General features: G+C 51.7%; 1 protein-coding gene across 1 annotated transcript in view; it reads left to right on the top strand.

The window, feature by feature from the left end:
- Nucleotides 1-5,115: 5,115 nt before the first annotated feature.
- CASZ1 (castor zinc finger 1) overlaps nt 5,116-20,248 on the top strand; it is a 154,643-nt gene continuing 139,510 nt past the window's right edge. The window contains exon 1 of the mRNA XM_042257266.2: nt 5,116-5,268. The gene's annotated coding sequence lies outside the window, so the exon portion shown is untranslated. The remainder of the gene's footprint in view (nt 5,269-20,248) is intronic.

Here is a 20,248-nt window from a genome sequence, read left to right on the forward strand (position 1 = left end):
AATTAGTTAGAACCAACTAGAAAAAGGAAAAGTTGAATCAGAGAGCAAAACAGTCTGTCCCTTGACTGGGGCTGAGTGATAGCTCAGGCGGGGAAATGAAAGCAGGTACAAAGTGTGGATGCTGAGCTTGAAAAACAGGTAGTATTTATGGCATAGAAATCCCTAAGGCTTCTCTGTCGAGAGAGGTGTCTGCAAGGTGTGGGCGGAGAGGTAGGAGGAAGCAGGAGCTCATTTCTGTTGAGACTGACAGACCCCACCCCTCTGCCCCCAAGAGTTGAGCACATGCCCAAGAAGCCTGGGCTCAGGTAGACAATCTAGAAGCTCCCCCAGAACCTGTAAGAGATCTCTGCTCTCCCCTCCAACTACCCACTCCTAAGCATTTGTTTTTCTCATCTCTGCCCGAAGTGGGTCTGAACAAGGCCGCGCAAACCTTGAAACAGCCCCTGCTTGTGGCCAGCACGGTTCTAATAAGGATTCATTACTAGAATCACAGATTCTTTCACCCATTAAATTAACAGGGGTTAAAAAATAAAAAAGAGCGAGAATACCAAAAGCTGGAGAGCATTTGGAGAGACGGGACTTGCTCACAGGCTGCTGGTTGGAGGGCAAGTTCATACAGCCTAACGGGGAGGGGGCACTGGCAACTGGGAATCAAAGCTCTGAAATGAGTGCACACTCTTTGACTCAACAATTCCACTTGAAGGAATGTGCACTATCATTTATGGACAAGGATATTCATTAGCATTATTTATAATAATGAAATGAATTGGGAACGAATTTGATGTTCAAACTTTCCAATAGTGGGGGACTGGTTAAGTGAATCATGATCAAGCTCTGCTGTGGGTCTACATAACGTCGTGTTGTGGAAGAGCATTTAATGACGGTAGAAAATGTTCATGCCACATACGCATGCGTTGGTATGTGCTCAGTCATGTCTGACTCTTTGCGACCCCACGTACTGGAGCTCTCCAGGCTCCTCTGTCCATGAGGTTACCCTAGCAAGAATACTGGAGCAGGTTGCCATTTCCTTCTCCAGGGGATCTTCCTGACCCGGGAATCGAACCAGAGTTTCTTGCATCTCCTGCGTTGGCAGACGAGTTCTTTACCACTGAGCCACCTGGGAAACCCTATATACACGTAGCAGGCTTAAACAAAACCTGGACTGTTCAGTGTGCTGATTGTATAAAACAAAACAAAGCAAAAACAAAAAACACACAAAAACCCTAGACTGGCAGGAAATACATTGAAACATCAGCAGTGAATTATTCATGGGTGGTGGGATTACGGACGATTAACTTTTTCTTGCTGTTTACCTGTACTTTCTGAATTTTCTACAATAAATACATTATATATATATATATATATGTATATAGTCAGAAACAAATAACACGTACTTTATGAAAAGGAATGAGGGAATTTGGGGGTGGAAAGACTTGGCAAGTTGGTCAACTTGGATGAGATCTGAGAACCAAGCTTAGCATTTGGGAAGAAGCCCCTCTCTCCCCTCCTCCCGCTCCTGGACTCCCAAGAGAGACATTTGTAAATTAAAAAAAAATGCACTCAGCTTTTTTTATTTTTAATTACAACTTGCCCAGTAATCACCATAGTCACTTATCTCGGGCGTTTGTTTAATTATTCAGTCACTAAGTGTCTATTGAGCGCCCACTGTGATGCCAGAACCATACGAGACCCAGTGAACCCAAAAGACACAGACCTCACCCAAGAGGAACCTCAAACTTAAGGCAGCTTGGGAAAAAGGGAAACAAGCACATAGTCCGTAATTTTTACATTTAAAAATAGTGATTCTTTGCCAATACTTACTGAGTGCTTCACACGTATAAAATCTGGTGTTTGGTTCTCTGATTTCTTTGATTCTTTTTGTCTTTTACTGGATTGAAATAAGATTTTATGGTTAAAGAACAGCTTTGCTCAACATCTCCTCCTCCTCTTCTCTTAATGCACTCACATTTCATCTTTCTATGAAGAGTAAAGATGTAAACGCTTGTTGCACTGGGGTAAGTCATGGAGTGAGCCTTTGGTCACCTCCCCATCCCTGCAGCTGGTCTTGGAGGTAAGAGGCATCAGCTCTGGAGTCAGGTAGCACAGCCTCAGCCTTGGGAAAGGCATTCCCTGTGCCTTGGTTTCCTCATCCGTATAATGGGCTTATTCATAACAGTAACCACCTGGTACAGCTGTTGTGAGGACAACACACACAAGTGCTCAGTGTGCTGCTGGCACACTACAACCGCTCGGTAAATAACAGCTATTGACGCACAATTAGGTCTCGCTTTCCATCACCGCAGAGGACCAGAAACCAAAAAACTGTGACCAGGAAGCTGAGCTGTGATTACTTTCAAGGCTGTGCCAATTACACAAACAGAGACAGACTTAAAGTTATTTGTTCAACAATCAATCATTGAGAGCCTCCTGGACGGCACCATGCTTGGCCCCTCAGCTTCTGTGACAAAAGCACAGACCCTACCACGGGGAAACTCGCAGTCTAGTGGGGAGATTTAGAAACGGGAGAGGCTCTTGATCATGGGCAACCTGCCCAGAAGCAGGGGGCTAGAAGGATGGCTTCCATAGGGTCCTTAGTTGACCCCACTTCCCCTCCTGCCTGTGCAGCCTCTTCTGTTGAGGCTCGGGTCACCAGTGTCATCTGCTTCCCCACTATTGACCCCTGGCCAAAAGCCAGAGAGTGTAAAACTTGGCAAAGCCACAGATTCAACTTGGCAACTACTGGCGACCCTCAGGTTGTACCAGTTCTTCCTCCCTCCCCCAAACTTACTCCTGGGTGCTTTCTAGTCATTCTCTTGCAGATATGTCCCTCAAGGGCAGGGGACCATAGCGGCTTATCTCCATTCACTCCAAAGAGTAAGGACCTACTAGGTGCCAGGCTGAGGTGTTGAAGACATGAGGAGACACAAAACAAAGTCCCTGCCTCCAAGGAGCTTAATGAATAAGCAAAAGCTCTGAAGACACTCAAACAGAGTAAAACGAGAGAGAAAGGCTGGGAGCTGCTTTAGGGAGAAAGCCTCCCTGAGGAGGTGACATGTCAGCAGAATGATGCAAGGAAGCAGCCGAAAGAAGGGCATTTTGGGCAGAGGGGACAAGTGCAAAGGCCCTGAGGTAGCAACAAGCTTGGTGATTTCCAGGGCAACAAGAGGCTAGTGTGTTGGGACAATGTGACCAAGGGGAGGGTGGAAGGAGGTGAGGTCCAAGGGCAGGCAGTGGCCAGATCTTGCCAACCATGGGAAAGAGTTTGTATTTTATTTTAGGGAAAGCTCAGGAAATGCTAAGATGAAACAAATGAGGAAAAGAGCATCTGATTTCAGCCCCTGTGAAAGGAACGGGGCGGGAGGTGGGGAGAAGAAGGTACTAGAGGCTTTCAAAATGCGGGCTACTTTTTGGGTGGAGTGCTTTTTCCTGGTCCCTCGGTTTGTTTTGGTTTTTTTTTTTTCAGTTGGGTTGGTGGGAGAGGAAGAGGGAGCCCTCCCTTTTCACCTCACCCCAATGTCCCCCTCCCTCCTCCCAGGCTTGCCTCTGTTTCCAGCTTCCACCACCCCAGATGAGGTTCCTTCAGAGGAGACAGAAAGACATCTTGGGGGATGGGAGAGTTGGGAAGCATCCGAGGAAAAAATGGAGGGAAGAATAAATGTTTTAATAAAAGTTTGGTGGTGACTGTAGCTGTTGGGGAGTATGTGGAGGGGAGCAGTTGAGCCTTATAGTGGGAAAAGAGGGAGAGGAGAGACAAGCAAACTCCTCAGTCAGTTCCTCAGAGGCAAAGCCTCTTAGTTCATTTTTATCTCCCTGGCCTTGGGAAGGATGCACTCTTCACTGGGGCTCAGCAAATGCCTGCTGAATAAATGACTGAGTGCAGGACTGTTGTGGGAGAAGAAAGGACAGACGAGGAGAAGGGAGGGAGAAAGGACAGGAAGAAATAAGAAGGAGAGGGAACACTGGATGTCCAGGGAGCAATGACAATTACTGGCATTGATCGATCCCTGCCTTGGCCGAGTCACTTTTCCTGCATTAACTCATTTTAGCCTCTCAACCTGCCCTGGCAATAGTACTATTATTATCCCCATTTTACTGTTGAGGAAACTGAGGCACAGAGGGGTCAAATATCTTACTCAAGGTCGCCCGGCTGGTGAGTGACTGAGGTCTGACCCCAAAGTCCGAGCTGCCTACCACGTATTTACACTGTTCTAGGAGTAGAATGAGCCCAAATCAAAAGTTGGAATACCTGCCTCCCCTTGCAGATGATGCCTTGAAGTCTACGCAGCCACAAAGGTGTTGACCAGCAGGTAGCACTTCCTCCTTCTAGACTCAGCCTGGTGTGGCCACCTCAAACCACCTGGGAGGTGGGCAAGCTGGGCAAAGGGACAAAAGGGACAAAAGGGGGGTTGATCTCCAATGGAGTATGAAGGTTTCCCCTCAAAGAGGCCTTCTTTATTGCCTGGGCAGGGGAAATTAGCCTCCCAAGATACTCTTTATCTTACTGCTTTATTTTCCTCAAGATCCTTTCACTCCCTGAAATAATATTATTCATTTGTTTTAATGTACATTATCTGCAACTCTCTCCCGCCCTTCGCCCCGGGCCCCAGGTTCATTTTTCACGACCTATCTTGTTCACTTAGGGATTTATTTCTTGGACAATGGACTGAATGAAAAACTCCCTGGCAAAGAATAAGTGCAAAGCAGGTATCAAGCAGTGAGAACATCACATCCTTTTGGGTTCAGCAATTCTAACATCCTGACTTGCAGAAAAGAGCTAGTTCTTCAGTGGAAAAGTGGGAAGCACAGTGGCTCGCAAGGTTCAGAACAGGTGGAAAGTAACCTACTCCCGTCCCTCCTCTCTTGTCCCCCGGCCTCTACTCCACTCAGTCTGGGATGGAAAAGGCTTCTCCAGCCGCAAAAGGGAGACTTGCGCTCACATGCTGCTCCGCAGGCCGGGTCTAACCGCGCGCGCCAGCAGAGCTCAGCCGGGGCGGTGGGTGGGAAGAAACCGGGAGGGGAAGGTCTTGGGGTGTGAGGGTGGAGCGGAGCCCGGCCCCGCGATCCGGCCCGGGTTTTGCATGCTACCCACTCGCCCGCTCGGCCGCGGAGAATTCCATAATCACAGCGGGCGAGAGCGGAGACTGGGAGCGAAAAATCCGGGATCCGGCAACTTTGGGCAGCGCATGCGCGCCCGCGGCGCTCCATCCCAAACACACACACATTTTTCCCCCGGACTTGGAAAGTCACCCAAAGCCGCCCCAAGTGCAGGTAAGAGACTCGGCGCTCCCTCCGCCGCGCCCCCTCGACCCCCTCAGCTCCGCGGCCTTCCCGGGGTGCTTCTCCGCCTCGCCCCCTGTCAGGGTGCAGTCCCCCACCCCCGGGGCTGCCGCTTGCAGCCGGGAGCGGGCGAGCGAGCGAGCGATCGAGAGAGCCAGCCAGCCAGCCAGCCAGCCAGCCAGCCTGCGCGCGGCGGCTGCCACCCAACTCCGGCCGTGCGGGAGGCAGGGGACACGGAGGGCTGGCACCCGGGCGCAGGGCGGCGCGTCGCCCGCCGCGGCCAGGGAATGCCCAGCGCGCGATTCCGGGGAAGGAGAGGGCTGCTGCTCATGGGGTCACTTACTCCAACTGAGGGGGCGGCGGGGTAGCGGAGAAGAGGGGGAGGCGCCAGGCGCGAGTGCAGGACTTTGCAAATAGGGTGGGGGCGCCCCCCGCGGTGCGGGCTCGGGGGGGGGGGGCAGGTGCTCGCGAATACCCGGTAATCACTCCTTCCCCCTACGCTCCCCCCAGCCCCCCGAGTTGCAGGGGTTCGTGCGCTCTCCGGGGCAGAGAGGAAGGCAGGGGTGAGGGGCGCCTGGGGTGACTTTGCAAGACTTTGTTCAAGGGAAGGGGTGGGTGGGGAGCCCCTCCAACCGACTCTTGTGCCCCAATCCTGGGGTGTAAATGCTACCGGCAGAGGTAGGCAGTGTTCACTGTGGGGTGCCAAGGGGTGCCTCCTGGTTGGAAAACGAAGCCGAGAGGTTGCTTGGCTGGGGGGAACGGCGCCCCCGTTTTCATTTGTGCCTGGGAAGTTTGTCTCAAGTGCGCTGCTCCGGGCGAGGCAAGTGGCGCTCCTCACTCACCCCACCCCCACCCCAGCCTCCCCGGGTGCAGGTCTGGCATGGCTGGGCACAGGGAGCCGGGGCCCCGGCTTAGGGCCGTGTGACTGTCGGCCGGAGCCCGCCTGGGTCCCGGGAAAAGTTCGGGGGAGTTGCCGCGGTTGTCGTGTGCGCTGGGAGAGAAGTTGCGTCCGGGGACTTGGGACGCTGGGCTGGCGGGCCGGTGGGCGAGTGGAGCCGTGCACTCGTAGGGAGCTCGGCCGAGGTGGGCGAGGGTCTGGTGGGGTCTGTACCCCCTAAAGTGGGCTGAGAGTGACCTCGGGGCTCAACAGTTGGGGAAGGGGAGCCCTGAATCCAGGGGCGCACGGCTGAAATAGGCACCAGGAGGAAGACCGAGAATGGTAGCTTGTGGGAATACAGGGGGGCACCCAAGGGGAGAGGGCCGGGCCGCCTGGCCACTTGGGGTCGAGTTTCAGGGCAAAGGAGCGCGCGATGGCTGGCGGAGGAGTGTCGGGGAGCGGGGCTCCAGGGGGCGCACCGGAATGGGGGATCCGGCCGGACCAACAGTCCCGGGGCAGGGGGCTGAGTCGTGCGCTCAGGGTGAGCCGGCCGGGCGGAGCGGCGGCCGGTTTATTTTTACTCGGTGGCATTTGCAGAATGTGCAGCTGATGGCCGTCGGCCGCCAGGAAGTTTTGCTTTCTGTTCTTTCTCTCTTTCCGAAGCCAGCGCGGCCGGGAGCGGGCGGGCTGGGGAGCCGGGCCTGGGAGGGGAGGGGGCAGCCGATGGGGTGGCAAGGTACGAGGCAGGGGTGCACTGGGGCGGCGGGCGGGGGCTGGCTGGGCGAGGGCGGCGGGCAGGTTCTGGGCCGCTGCAGAGCTTTGGGGTGAATGTCTGTCCCCAGCGTTGGAAGCTCCTCGGCGAGGGGAACAGGTGTATGCGCCGTCAATCACGGCGGGAGGGACACTTCGGGGGCGTAGATTAAGATAATAATAATAGATTTTTCTCCAGGGGGTGGGCGCAGATTCTTCATCCAAGCCGTCTTCGACCCGGGTCCGGAGTTGGGGGAGGAAAGGAGTGCCGAGGGAGTCAGGGGGCCGCTTCACCCTTCCACACAAGTTCCTCCTGACCAGCCTCAGCTTGGGAAGTGGGCCCTGGGTGCGGCGAGGACCTCCTTCCAGTCACGCTGGGGAGGGTGCCAGCGTATGTACGGTGTGTATGACTTGTCCACCAGCGAAGCAGCAACAACACCCCTCCAACGAGCCTGGAGCTCCCCCAAACCCGGCTGGACCAAGGGGTGACTCTGGGTTATGCGTCGCTGCCCCGGCGGAGTCTGAGGCCACGACCCTTATAGTGTGTGGTTGTCCCGCCAACATCCCGTACACTTAGAGATGGGGACGGCGAGGGGAAAAAGGCCAGGGTAGTCGGAGGGTAAAGTTGGTAAATTTAGGGCGCCCCTAAGCTGGTACAGACGCGCGATGAAAGCGCGCGAGGGGACTGGAAAACGGATCGCAGGGCAAATTGGTGCGCCACCCCCCCGCCCACCCCACGGCGCGAGCGCGCACACACACACACACACACCACACGCGCACACACACACGCACACACACGTCGCCGTCCTAAAGGGAGCTGTCCGGGCTGAGCAGGAGCAGCTGCGCCGGGCGTGGTGAGGGGGGTAGTTGGTCCCCGGGGGCTGCGCCCGGGCTGCGCTCCACGTGCCCAGAGGGGGCGCTGGGCCATTCGGCGCCCGAGCGCAAAGCTCCGGGTTTGCGCCCTGGTGGCGGCGAGGCTGTGCGTCCCGGGCCGGCGTCGCGTCCCGCGCCATCTCCGGCGATTCGCACTGCCTCCGCTGACGCCCAGCCGCTTTCCCACTTCCCAAACTTCGGCATTCTGGCTTTCACCTCACTGGAGCTCTGAGACTCTCTCCAGGGCAAGGTGGGAAACTTTTCCCTTCCCAGCAGCGGCCACCGTCTCTCTCCCCGGAATCCGGCGAAGTGGAGAGATTGACACCACCACCCCCATCTTGTTAGCCACCTTAGAGGCGGTTAACGAGAGTTTATGGGGAATATTGTTGAACTTCAGTAATCAGGTTTCCAGCGATCTTATGCCTCCTGTTTAATTTATTAGACTAGTTATTTATTCTGTTGATGATAATCTGTTGCTGGTTTCTATGGAGATGTTAAACTGATCTCTTTCAGAAATCAAACTCCATATGCACTAAAACGTTTAAAGGGGCAGTGCCTCCCTCCTTTTCCGCCCCCCTGCCTTTTTTGTTTTGTTTTTTAGACTTTGCACCTTGCAGACACTTCGCGTCTTTCTCTGAGTCTCAGTGCATTTTATTTCCTTCTTACGAAGGAGAGGAGCCCGGAGACTCACGCTTTGTGGCAAGTACTGCTTATTATGGCTAGAAGAAAGCCAAGGCTTTGATCCCTAAGTTGCATCATCATTTAAAACAGATCATTTCACCACCACCCTCTTCTCCCCCATAATATAAGAGCAAAATTCTTTCAAGATCAAAGAATCCAATCTTAAAAAAAAAAAACACACACAACACTATTGTTAAAAAAAAAGGAAGTCAGTCAAATGTGAACCTCTCCTATATATCTGCTCTCCTTGTGTTTAAAGAATTTTTTAATAAGAAAAACAAAACTTGTAGCTCAGCTAATTTTTAAATACTTATTAATAGTTTATCTTGCCCCCCCACACACACACTTTTTTTTAATTTAAAAAGAAGTTCAAAGTTAGATTTCTCTGCCTGTGGGGGTTGAGGTATATTTGCTTCTCATTTAGATCCTGACCATCTGTTTTTGGAAAACTAGCCTCTGGGAAGAGGGGGGAAGGAGTTTTTAGTCAAACTTAATGGAGTACTTAAAAAAAAATACCCAAATATTTTAAAGTCTTCATTTTTCTACTTTTTAGGAGAATATCAGTAACCTCCATCTGGTGTGTGAAAGCATATCAACTTTCCCCTCCCTTTCCTCTTCTCCTCTCCTCAGGTATTTTTCTGTGGACTTGTGACTTTGAAGGGAGTGGGTGCAGTGAATTAAGAAAGTAAGGCAGAAAAAAATTATCTTGGTTTGTGATACTCTGAAGAATTGCAAACCACTCTGAACTCAGATATTTATCATGCTGACAGATATGATACAAAGCGATTGCATTTCCTAATGATCCTCTGGGACTAAGTTGTAGGTAAAACCATTTAATGCATTTTTAATATTAAAGTAAGGCCTGGGTTCCATCTTCTTGAAGGTGAGGGGAGTGAATGTCCCTCTCTGGAGCTGATGCTTTCAGAGTATACTGTTTTGCTTTTTCAACTCGAGCCCCCCACCTCCACTCCTTGATATCTCCACTTACTTTGGGGAGAGTTGAGCCGCACACAGGGCATTTGGCTTTATAAATAAATTTATATCTGGCCAGAAGGTCCAATGCTAAATAAGAGCACACTTTTTAAAAAAAGAAGAAAAAACAAACCTCAGACTCCACCCCTGCTATAGGAAATAAAACAGAGGCAATACTTTTTTTTTTTCCTCCTCCTACCATCCTGGTTCTCTTTTATATTATTTTATTTTGGAAGAGGGTGGAGTGGTTGTTGCTTCTTAGCTCAGAGGAGAGAGGAGTCATTCCTGTTATTTCCCTCTTTGCTGTATTTTAAAAATTTGTTTGATTTGGATTGCAAACAGAACAGGCTTACGGGTAGAAAAGAGCACTGTGGCTTTAAACTCACGAGTTTGCATATTCTCCTTGTATCTTTCCCCTTTGCTAATTATTGTGTTGTTTTCAGAGCAAATATGTCATATCCATGGCGACCGGGCAGGTTTATTGTCTTTCTGAAGCAATAGCTCACATAAGTAATTAATGACTTTCTTTTTTTTCCTCTGGCTTAGGTTAAACAGATCATTCAAGGAAAGTCATATCTCTCTTCTCTCTCTCTCTTTCTCTCGCTCTCTTTTTTAGCCCAGTGACATAAGAACATGAGTTAGAACAAGAAGATACTTTAACCAAGAAGTCAACAGCTTATTTTCCTCCATTTCTTTTAAAAGCTAAAGTGTCAGCTTTCAGACATATGAGGCTGTCATTCGTGCAGCCGAGAGCAGTGCAGTCCACGCCTGGGTTGGAAATTCATCTGGAGGTTGTACAGCAGGGGAAGTCTTGGCATGGGGGGAGTAACCTAAAGGAATTTGCTTTTGAGCTGGGGGGAGGCACTTCAAAATGAGTATTTCTCCTGTATTTAGCAGAATTTAATTACATTGTTTACAGGAAAGAATTAATGAGTTGGTAGTAATGTGTAGGCCCCCCTCACCCCCACCCCCTTTTCCTAGTCTGGTTAATTGGAAAGACAAAGTTTTTGTTTTTGATTCACCTTGAACTTCAGCTTTCTCCAGTCTTTGTCTCCACTGCTTTTTCCTGGAAAAGTACCTTTTGGAATCCCCTCTGGTTAGTATTTCCAGAATAATAGCGGGGGGTTATTTTTGTTTTTTATCCCTTAGACCTACTTACAACTTGAAGCTAGTTTCTGCATCTCAGGGATCGACAGCTATGGTGATTGACTATGACTTGGATTTTAAAACTTTTTTTTCCTTTTTTGAGGGGGCAGCTTTTGAGGATGTAAAATGATAGAAACAGCACATCTCCTTTCCATAGCTAGTAACAGTATCGGGGAGGGTAGAAGCAACGTTTTCTTTAAAAAAAAAAAAAAAAGGAAATCCCCATTTATGTTCCACCTTTTTCAAATGGACCTTTTGCTAATAAGAAGCTTTGTGGTGTCACCCCATAACTTTAGAAATATACTAAGTGTCCAGCTGATATTCTCCAGCAGCCCCCGAAATAGACAGACACTAATTAGGCACATTTATATGCTGTTGCCCCTCTTTTTGAAATTTCACATATAGCCAAGGGTTTGTGTGTGTCCTTAAGAAAAGGGAATGAGATAAAGAGAAAAGCATTTATGTTATACTTCTACTTGGACACAATTAAAAAGGATAGTTCCCCCATCTGAAGTAAGTTAAAAAAGGCTGTGAGTCAACTGAATGAATCTTGAGGCTTTTGGCATTCACAATAAAAATAAAAAGCAGAAGAGAGATTTATTTGGGATCTGGTTTCTGAAGAGGAGAAGAGAAGGCCAGGCAAGTCTGATGCTGAGACTCCAGCGGAGTTGTAATTGAGCCCGTAACCTCTTGATGTCTATATCAGAAAAACAGACACGAGCAGAGGAAACGGAGGAGAGGCAAACAAGCCTTGTAGAGGAGGGAGTGCAGGGGGAGATTCACAGAGAGAGAGAGAGAGAGATTTAATTTATAGACATTTTAAAAACCGTAATTTCATTAGGATCTGTTCTTCCCTTTCTCTGAAGGGCAGCCCGGCAGACCGATAAGGCCGGTCCCTCTGCCTGGATGCGTGATGTGGCCGGGTGGGCAGGACCGTGGGCATCCTTGTCAGTTTTGAGGGAGCTTTGTTTCCCCTCTGCCCACTTTCTGCTGGCCTCCTTATTTTGGAATTTAAAAGTCCCACATGGCCAAAAGTTAGCTGTGGCTGGCTTCTGGCTGTCTGGTGATCTCCCCTGTGGGTGCCACGCCGCTTTGTGATCGGGTCTGTCTCCTGCTTGGCCTTTGGCATCAACGATGCATCTTCCTTCTGTCGCCAGGCAGCCCGTGGTTCCAGCCATGGGAGACCACTGGAAAGGGGGGCACCCTTGTCTCTGCTCCCCTCAAGTTCACCAAGTTAAGTTGCTGTGGTTCGGAGGCCATGGTGTTGGGGTGGGGGGGATGCTAAAGCCCGTCATAAATTCTGCAAAAATTAATCAACCGTTTAAAAGCTGCACGTTAAGAAGGGAGTGCAGGCAAGCTAGGCCCTTCTCCTGCTCCCCCTGTTCAAAGTCCAGCACAGTGAGGGGTGGCCTGGACAGTAGGAAGGGAAGGGGGAATTGTGTGTGTGTGTGTTTTTAATCTGAATAATTGAGAACAACTAGAGAGAGGGAAGAAGAGAGAGGGATTTGTTGAATATAAATCCTCAAGTGCCCTTGTTCCATATTGTTGGAATTTTTTTTTCCCTTTTGGTCTGGATTTGTCCTGTGTGTCTTTGGTAGAAAAGACACGTAGAGAAAGAGAGCAGAGGGGGATGGGGGCGGGGGGGGGAGAGAGAGAGAGAGGGAAGGATGGAGAAGAGAGAGAGAGGGAGACGTGTGGCTCCTTCGAAACTCATTATCATTCTTAATAAGTCTTAAGGAATAAAGGAGAGCATTGAGTGTAAATGCTGGGTAATCCTAACACTTCTCAAGGTGAGAGGAGTCTTGAGGACACAGAGAAAAGAGAGAGCAGAGGAGGGGGTGGGAGGGGCCCGAGCAGCCCTGGGGGAGTGGCAGGCCCAGAGTCTGGGGGACTCTGCAGGGGCCTGGAGGCTGGGGTGGGGGATACCTGGAGGAACCCAAAGGAGACAGTTGTCCAAGATGACCCTGGGGATCTCCAGGAGACGGTGACTGGCTGGGACAAGGAGCAGGGGTGTTGGGAACATCTTCCCGGGGTCAGCCCTGCTGTGGGCTTAGGGCCTTTTCAGCTTCCTGGGCACTATCTCCCCAGGCAGCGAGGCCCCTGCCACTCCCGGGCCTCAGGTTCCTGGAGAAGGCCCGGGGCTCCTGCTCTGGCTCCCGTGCATTGTCCGCTCTGGGAGGCGGGAGAGAGAGCCACTGCCAGAGCTCAGCTCCGGACACTAGGTGGCTTAGAGCATCTGCGAGGTTTTCCAAGACGAGCCGCCGCCACGGGCTTCCTCTCTTCTCCAGGATGGTGGGCTCTGCTGTGCCTGTCCTCTGCTGGGTCTGCGGGCAGCCCTGGCTGACAGGCGGGAGGGCCAGTGGGCACAGGCCCAGGGGGCATGGCACAGCTCCCAGGGCCGGCGATCCCAGTGAGCAGCTTCCAGGCGAGGCGAGGAGGAGGCCAGGGGCAGCTCCCATGGGAGGAAGGCCGCCGGTCAGGTCACTTACAGGAGGGCCAGTTGGAGCCCAGCCCTGTGTTCTCTGCCACTTGGGCCTGAGGCACTGCCGATGGTGAGGCTGGTGGTGGGCCGTGTCTTGGCTTCTTCCTCTTTTGAGTTCATGTGCACCCGTTTGAGAATATTCTTAATAAAAAATTTCATCAGCACAAATACTGCTTATACTTTGAAGGATTTCACAGATCTTGTAAAGCCAACTAAGGACCCTCTAGGGTCCCTAGCTCTGGTGGGCTTCTTTCTAATGCACCGGGACTGTAGGGCGGAAGCGGGCAGTGAGGAGGGCAGTTCTCATGGCCACTCCCACCCCTGCTGGCCTCAGTACCTGGAGAGCAGAGCCATGTCAAGCTGTGACACCAGGCCCCCGCAGGTGGATGGGGGCCAATACTCAGGCTCCCATCTGAAGAGCCACACCTGCTTAGGTAGTTTTCCTCCTCCAGGCCAAAGGCTGCCTACCCCTCATCCAACTGGCATTGTCCAGGATTCCTAGGGTGTTTGAGGAAGGGTCTTAGCCAAGGTGACATCAGAACCATGGATTGTTTTCTCTGGAGACAGAGGTGGGCAGGAAGACACAATTCAGGTTTGACTTACTATAGTCAGGTTTTGTGTGTGTGTGTGTGTGTTTAAAACTGTTTCTTTTGGAAAGCAACTTCTGGGGAGCATGCAAAAGGGGGTGCGTGGGAGTTAGAGATGAAGGCTGATGACTGAGCTGGTGTGAAGCCCGGAGGGGGAGCAGGACGGGTTAATGGCGGGTGGATTCTGCTTTTCTGTGGTTTAAAAGCAGTAATGACCAAATTGCATGCCCTGCGTGTGCCTTGCTGACGAGATTTACCGAAAGGAAGCTGCACTGCCTCTCTGCTGCTGGTCTCGGGGTGGGTAAGCATGTGTGTGTGTGTGTGTGTGTGTGTGTGTGTGTGTGTGTGTGTGTGTGTAAATGAGAAGACGGGGTGGGGGAATTAGCTCTGCCAGGCTGGCACCCTTCCCCAGCACTAATTGCTGGCAGAGTACCCACGGGGGCTGTGCCAGCGTCTCCAGCTCCACCCGCTCCCCTCACCCCCGGGGAGCTCAGCTGTGCAGCTCGCTATGTGAGGGCCATTTCCGGGCCCACTAGTCCCGGAGGCTCCTTTGGGAATTTCAGGGAAATCTGATCCTTGGTTGGGGGGGGTGGGGGGGTGGGGCTGGACCATGGGCCAAGCCCCAGCACCCCTGATCTGGGATGAGGGGACAAGGTAAGTCTTGGGTGGTCCAGAGCTCTGCTGAGGTCTAGTTGCAGGCATCAGGAGACCCCATTCCAGTTTTGATTCTGTAGTAAATCACTGTGTGGCCTTGGGCAAGTCATTTGACCTCTCTGAGCCTCAGTTTCCTCTCTTATCAAACGGCCTCTGACACTCTTGCCCTTACAGGGTTCCCCTGATTGTCAGCTGGACTTGTAGCTGTGAAAGTCCTTTGAAATAATTAAGCGTAATGAAGAATTTATCATGGTTGTGTTGTCAAGTGCAGGGTGCCCATAATGTCAGGGGAGCCAGTTTTATATAACATGGTATTAGTCTCAAAGGGGACCCATGTGAATGCCATTCCAGAAAGCCTCGAGCCTGGATATTGTGTGGTGCTGGGCTTTCATTTCTGTATCAGGTTGTGATATGGTTCTTTTTTTGAGGGGGAGGGTAGATAAGTTGTGTAATTCAGTTTTTATAAAATAAACAACTAATAAAAAAAGAATGAAAGAAACTGAACAGTTAAATGTATCAATCTGGATGAATCTCAAAAACAGTATTAAGTCCCCCAAAACAAGTCATCGAAATCACTGTGAGCTTGGGGATGAATTGAGGGGTGGTGTTGCTTTTCAGGCAGTATAGGGAAGCCCATTCCGGATGTGTGGTGTGCTTAACTGTGTGGATACATGGATTCATTGAGGAGCTGTGTGTACTGTAAAGGATGCATTCTGGAGCACGCTAGCAGGGGCCCAAAATCGTGCCCTTATATTGCTTACTTAATTAGCCTGTGCCTCAGGTTTCTCATTTGTAAAATGGGGGTAACAATCCCTACTTTGTGGGGTTGATGTGAGGGTTAGATAAGCTAAAATGCATGAAGTGTTTAGAACAGGCCTGCGTATTCTAGACCCACGTCAGGGTGAGTATGCAGGTATTTGCTGCGCACCAGGGAGTAGATGTGAGGGTAAGGGGAGGTAGCTGTCTATGTATCTGGGGGCAGAGGCCCTGCTAGGAGTGGGTTACTATGGGATCAGTTGAAAATTCTGAATTTTGTGTTTTATCTATGGACTGCCTTGGAGTCCTCCTTATATTTTTTGGTGATGAATCAGAAGGGCATGAGAAGTAAGACTGTGCCCACTTTCAGAGTTAGATGCCCCTAGTCCGGGAGGGGTCATTGGTCTCTCTTTTCTGTTGTTGTCAGACTGACCGTTCCTGGAGCTGAGCGGGTGGGATGGGGGGAGGTCCATCACAGTAGCCGTTGGACATGGGAGGCCAGGCCGTTGGATGAGCGGCAGACCCTGGGAACTCACTCCGGGTGCCAGTGGCCTCTGTCTGTGTTCTCGCGGCCCAGGAGCCAAATGCTGAGTGCCAGAGGGGCCCCGGGGGTCTGCGCGTGTGCAGAGCCTCTGCTGTGGTGGAGACGTGTGTCTGGCAGAGGGTCAAAAGCTGCTGTTGGAGTTGGGCTGAGCCCCGTGTGAACTGTGTTTTTGTCAGCTGGGCGGATGAATTCCTCTAATTCTTTGTTTCCACGTCTGTAAAATGGGAGTTGGAATTCCTACCTTGTGAGAATTAGGTGAGAGGAGATCATAGCTACTGCGCGCTAAGGATTGACGTCCAGTACCCTTTCATGGACCGGGCTTCGCCCAGCTAGCAGCGTACAGTAGGGACCGTGGGCTCAGGATCAGGTGATTGACAGGCCAGCCCCTGGCCAAGCCTAAGGTGGGCCCCTGGATAACCTGAAGCTGGCTAGGGTGCAAGAGGGCCTAGTCAGGGGAGCTAGGCACGGGCATGATGTGGGTGGAGCCAAGGTTCCCTCCCCCACCCCTCCGCCCGGGCCCCTTCAATGATCCTGCCTGGAGCCGGGGTTGGGGGGAGCACTCCCCATGCCCCAGACCAGAAACAGAGGAGGCCCCGCAGCAGTGACCTAAGGAGGCAAGGGCATGGGGGCTGTGACGTGGGGAGCACTGGAGGGTCGAGGGGCACTTATGGAAGATGAAGTGTATGAAACTCCATCGGCCTCTCCCATTTCACTGTGCTATGCCAAAACACCCCGGTTCTTGTTTCACTATCTGAGATCTGGGAGCAGGTTAATTTCCATGACGAACTCCAGGCCACGTGCTCTGAGGATTTATCTAATTAAATTGATGCTTTTTTCTAAGAAAGAAAGAAAGGAGGGGAGGGAGGGAGGGAGAAAAAGATAGGGACAGAGGGAGAGAAGGAAGGAGGGAGGAAAAAGAAATAGAGGAACTGAAAGAAGGAATGAGAGGGAGGGGAGAAGGGCAAGAAGGAAGAAAAGAAAGATTAAAAAAAAAAGAAGGAAGAAAAAGAGGAAGGGAGGCAGATAAGCTGGAAGCAGACCAGTGATTTCTGAAAGGCCATGACAGAGTGGAGGAGATGCTGGTGGTTGGGGCCCGGGTTGGGGGTGGGCAGGAGGAGGGGGTGCGGAGGGTGCCTTCCTAGTGGGCCATGTTTCTTTTTGTGTATTTCTAACATAGCTCTTGGGTTGGGAGAGAAAGGGGTAGCTGGAGGGATTCTGTTCCACACAGTAGCCACCAGCCCATGTGGCAACTTAGATTAAGTTCATCAATGAACCTGCCACATTTTCAAGTACTCTGTAGCAAGCAGCGGCTACTTTGTTAGGCAGCACAGAGAAGGAACACTTTGATCACATAAAATTCTGTTGGACTTTAGGAAAGTACTTAAAGTACCCTTACATAGCCTTACATGCAAGTGCTTACATCTGAGGAAGAGGGATACTCCCCTCAGAGCCTGGGCTAAAGGGATGAAACTTCAACCTTCAAGGGACAGTGATGGAGGTAGGGGATGGATGGCACGGATGTTCCCACAAGTCAAAGGGGCCTCCCTGTCTGGAGCCAAGGCCTCCATGTTGCTGGGGTTGCCTTCTCTATAGATCCCACACATGTTTCCTCTCTCTCTCCCTGGGCAGGTGGGGCTAGCATTCAGCAGAGCAGGGTTAAACTCCTTCTCCCATGTACTGTCTGTGTGACCTGGGCAGGGGTCTTAACTCTCTGAGTCTGTGGAATTGGGCTGACAGTGGACAGTGCCTGCCTGCCTAGGTCTTTGTGACAGTTAACTGAGCTGATGAGTACCCATACTTATAGTCTAGTACTGGGCACATAGCGAGCAAGCACTTGAGAAATGGGGACCACTGTTATTATAATCACTATAATTATAAATGTTGATATTATTTTCATAATGATTATTGAAGAGCTTTTGTGCTGCTAAATTCTTAGGGACACTCCCCGACTAAATGCTGATTTCTTTTTAATCAACACTTTAACAGAATCCTCCCAGACTTCTTTCTTCTGGGACCCTAATATGAATCCCTTTTTCCCCTCTCTCCTCGTCCCTCCTTTTTTTCAGGCAAAAGGAAGAATTGGAACTGCCCCAGAATTAATTATTTGCAGGCCTTTATATTTTGAGTTAGATGCCCCCACCACATCCAACACACATATAAGTATGCTTATATATGTACACACATACACACACACACATACACACACACACATACACACACACACACACTTTTCTCCATGGGTCAAACTACATTTTTAAAAAAGTTTTGGGGGCAAAGTTGGAGGAGCAGATGTGGCCCTGGCAGGGCTGCTGTGTTGTTTGGGGCTGGAGGTGGGGTCGGTGGCCTCTGGGAGGGACGTGTGTGTTTATTCCTGGACATTGCCCAGTGCCCTGTGTGCTAATGTGGAGCTGAAAAGTCCCCTGCATTGTGCAGGCTCCTTTCCCCGTGAAAAGGCAATTGAGTCAGTGAGTTCCGAATGGATTGGAGCTGACAGTAAATGAGAATTTGGCAGTGGGTAGAAAACAAGCTCCCTGACCCCTACCCCCCACCTAACACACACTCACTCTCAGCCCTCCCTCAACTCCCAGTGCTTGTCTGGTTTTGAGAGGGGGTTTGAAAAGAATCGTGGTTCCTTTCCGTGTGTACCAACATTATCAGTAGGGGTTCTGCCCCAGCCTCCTGCCCCATCCCCCGGAACGGACTAACACCCTCCTCCAGGGTGTTGTAACCCCACCCCTCACCCCACTCCCCGTAGCCTCCGTGGCTCTGCCAGTGATCCCGAACGAGTTAAGGGCTGAATCAACTCTAGACCCAGATGTACATTTGACTCTGGGTTCCTGAATGAAGCGATGTGCTGTGCTCAGCACGATTGGAGACTGTCTGCCCCGGGTGGCCCACCCGGCCCCCACCCTGCAGGGCTCCACCGCCTTCCATGGGACCTGCGTACTGGCGGGTGGAGTGCTGGTGGCCTGTGCTTCAGGGACCTGGTCTGGTGCCTTCCCCAAGGCCAGCCTCCCATCAGGACGTGTTTTCATTTGAGAGAAAGGGTGCTGCCACCATTTGAAGCTGGTGCCATCCCTGGTTTTGTAAAACCAGGGAGGTGTGCAATTTTGAGGGTCTGTATGTGCCGCAGGCCCCCTGTCCCATGTTTTCCCTCTCCACCATGTCCACACCAGTAAATCAGCCAGCGGATAGTTACTTGAACCTGGCTCTTGCCCATGGTCCCAGGTCCCTGGAGAGGCAGGGAAGGAAATACCACCACCTTGCAGACGCTCCTCCAGTCACCCCATGTTTGTAAAATGGCTTCCTGACTGTCCTCTCTCGGTGGAGCTGTGGTGTCTCTTCTCTTCCTGAGGGGGCGAGAAGGCACTCATTCTGGCAGAATTCCAGCCAGCTCTTTGGAGGTATGTGTCTCCCGGTGGCTGGGGAAGCCTCCCAGGGGCCCCTTTCTGGAAGAGGCCTGGTGGAGTGTGGCTGCTTTAGCAGCCGAGTTGGGAGAGTGGGCCCCATGCGGAGATATAGGTTCAGATCTCTGCTCCCTCGTGTATCAGTACTGTGACTTTAGGCTCCTCCCTAACCCTGTGAGCCTCAGTTTCCCCATTTGTAAGATGGGAATAATGCTACCGCCTATAGTATGGGGCTGCTGTAAGGATTAAACGAAAGGCTGGTAAGGGGCTTGCCCTGAGGCCTGGCATGTGGTGACAAAAGGGAGCTATTATTGCTCCTATTACTCTTACTATCCATCCTTCCCCTGTATCATTAGGAAGGCAGGAAGGTAGAGGGCTCAGGCCTGTCCCTGTGTCCAGGCTCCAGGACACCCAGGGTCGGGCTGGAGCCCTGGCTCAGAGGCCGTGGCCACTGGAGTTTTGCTGAAGCATATGCGCCAAACCAGCAGAGCAAACACGCTGGCCCAGTATGGAGCCCTGGAGGGAGCAGGGAGGAGACTTGCCATGGCCAGGGCTGGACTCTCAAAGCCCCCCAAGGTGGCAGCCCCTGGGCTGGCCTGGCCTGGCCTGCCTGGCCCGGGGAGGAGCCGTCTCCCAGATCCCGGCGCCATCTTGCTTCTCTCTTGGCCTCTCCTCTGAGTTGGGAGCGTGGCCCTTGCCCTCCCCCAGGAGCAGGTGGCCTTTGCAGCCTGGCACCTGTCCCCAGAGGGTGGCTGCCAGCAAGGTGCAAACCTGGGGATCGCCCTGTGTGTCTTCTGGGTCCTTGCACGAGGCCTATTTGCTCCCGGAGGGGCTCGCCTGGGCCCATCCTGGTGGAGGGCCTCAGAGAGGGGCTCGTCCTCTCCTCCCAGAGCCCCACCCACCCCACTCTCACCCACCAGGTGAGTCATGGGAGAGCCAGGACTAGCATCCTGAGGTTTGTGTGCTGGAGCCTTGCTCGTGGGGGCTGAGGGGAGATGGCTTAGAGGATGATGAACCTGGAGAAAATTGAGGAAAGGGCAGGAAAAGCATCCTGCTTTTATCTCCCAGGGGCACCAAGCAAGCTGGGTTCGTCTTTTTATTTTTTAAATTTTATTTTCTATTTATTTTTTTTTGCCAAGTTGGTCTTACATTTTCATTTCATTAAAAGAGGAAGGAAATAGGCATTTACCGAGTGCCAACTACATGTCAGATGCTGTGACTTTTGTGGGACTGAAGGACACA

This window comes from Ovis aries, chromosome 12, assembly GCF_016772045.2.
Source record: "Ovis aries strain OAR_USU_Benz2616 breed Rambouillet chromosome 12, ARS-UI_Ramb_v3.0, whole genome shotgun sequence".
Classification (NCBI taxonomy): Eukaryota; Metazoa; Chordata; class Mammalia; order Artiodactyla; family Bovidae; genus Ovis; species Ovis aries.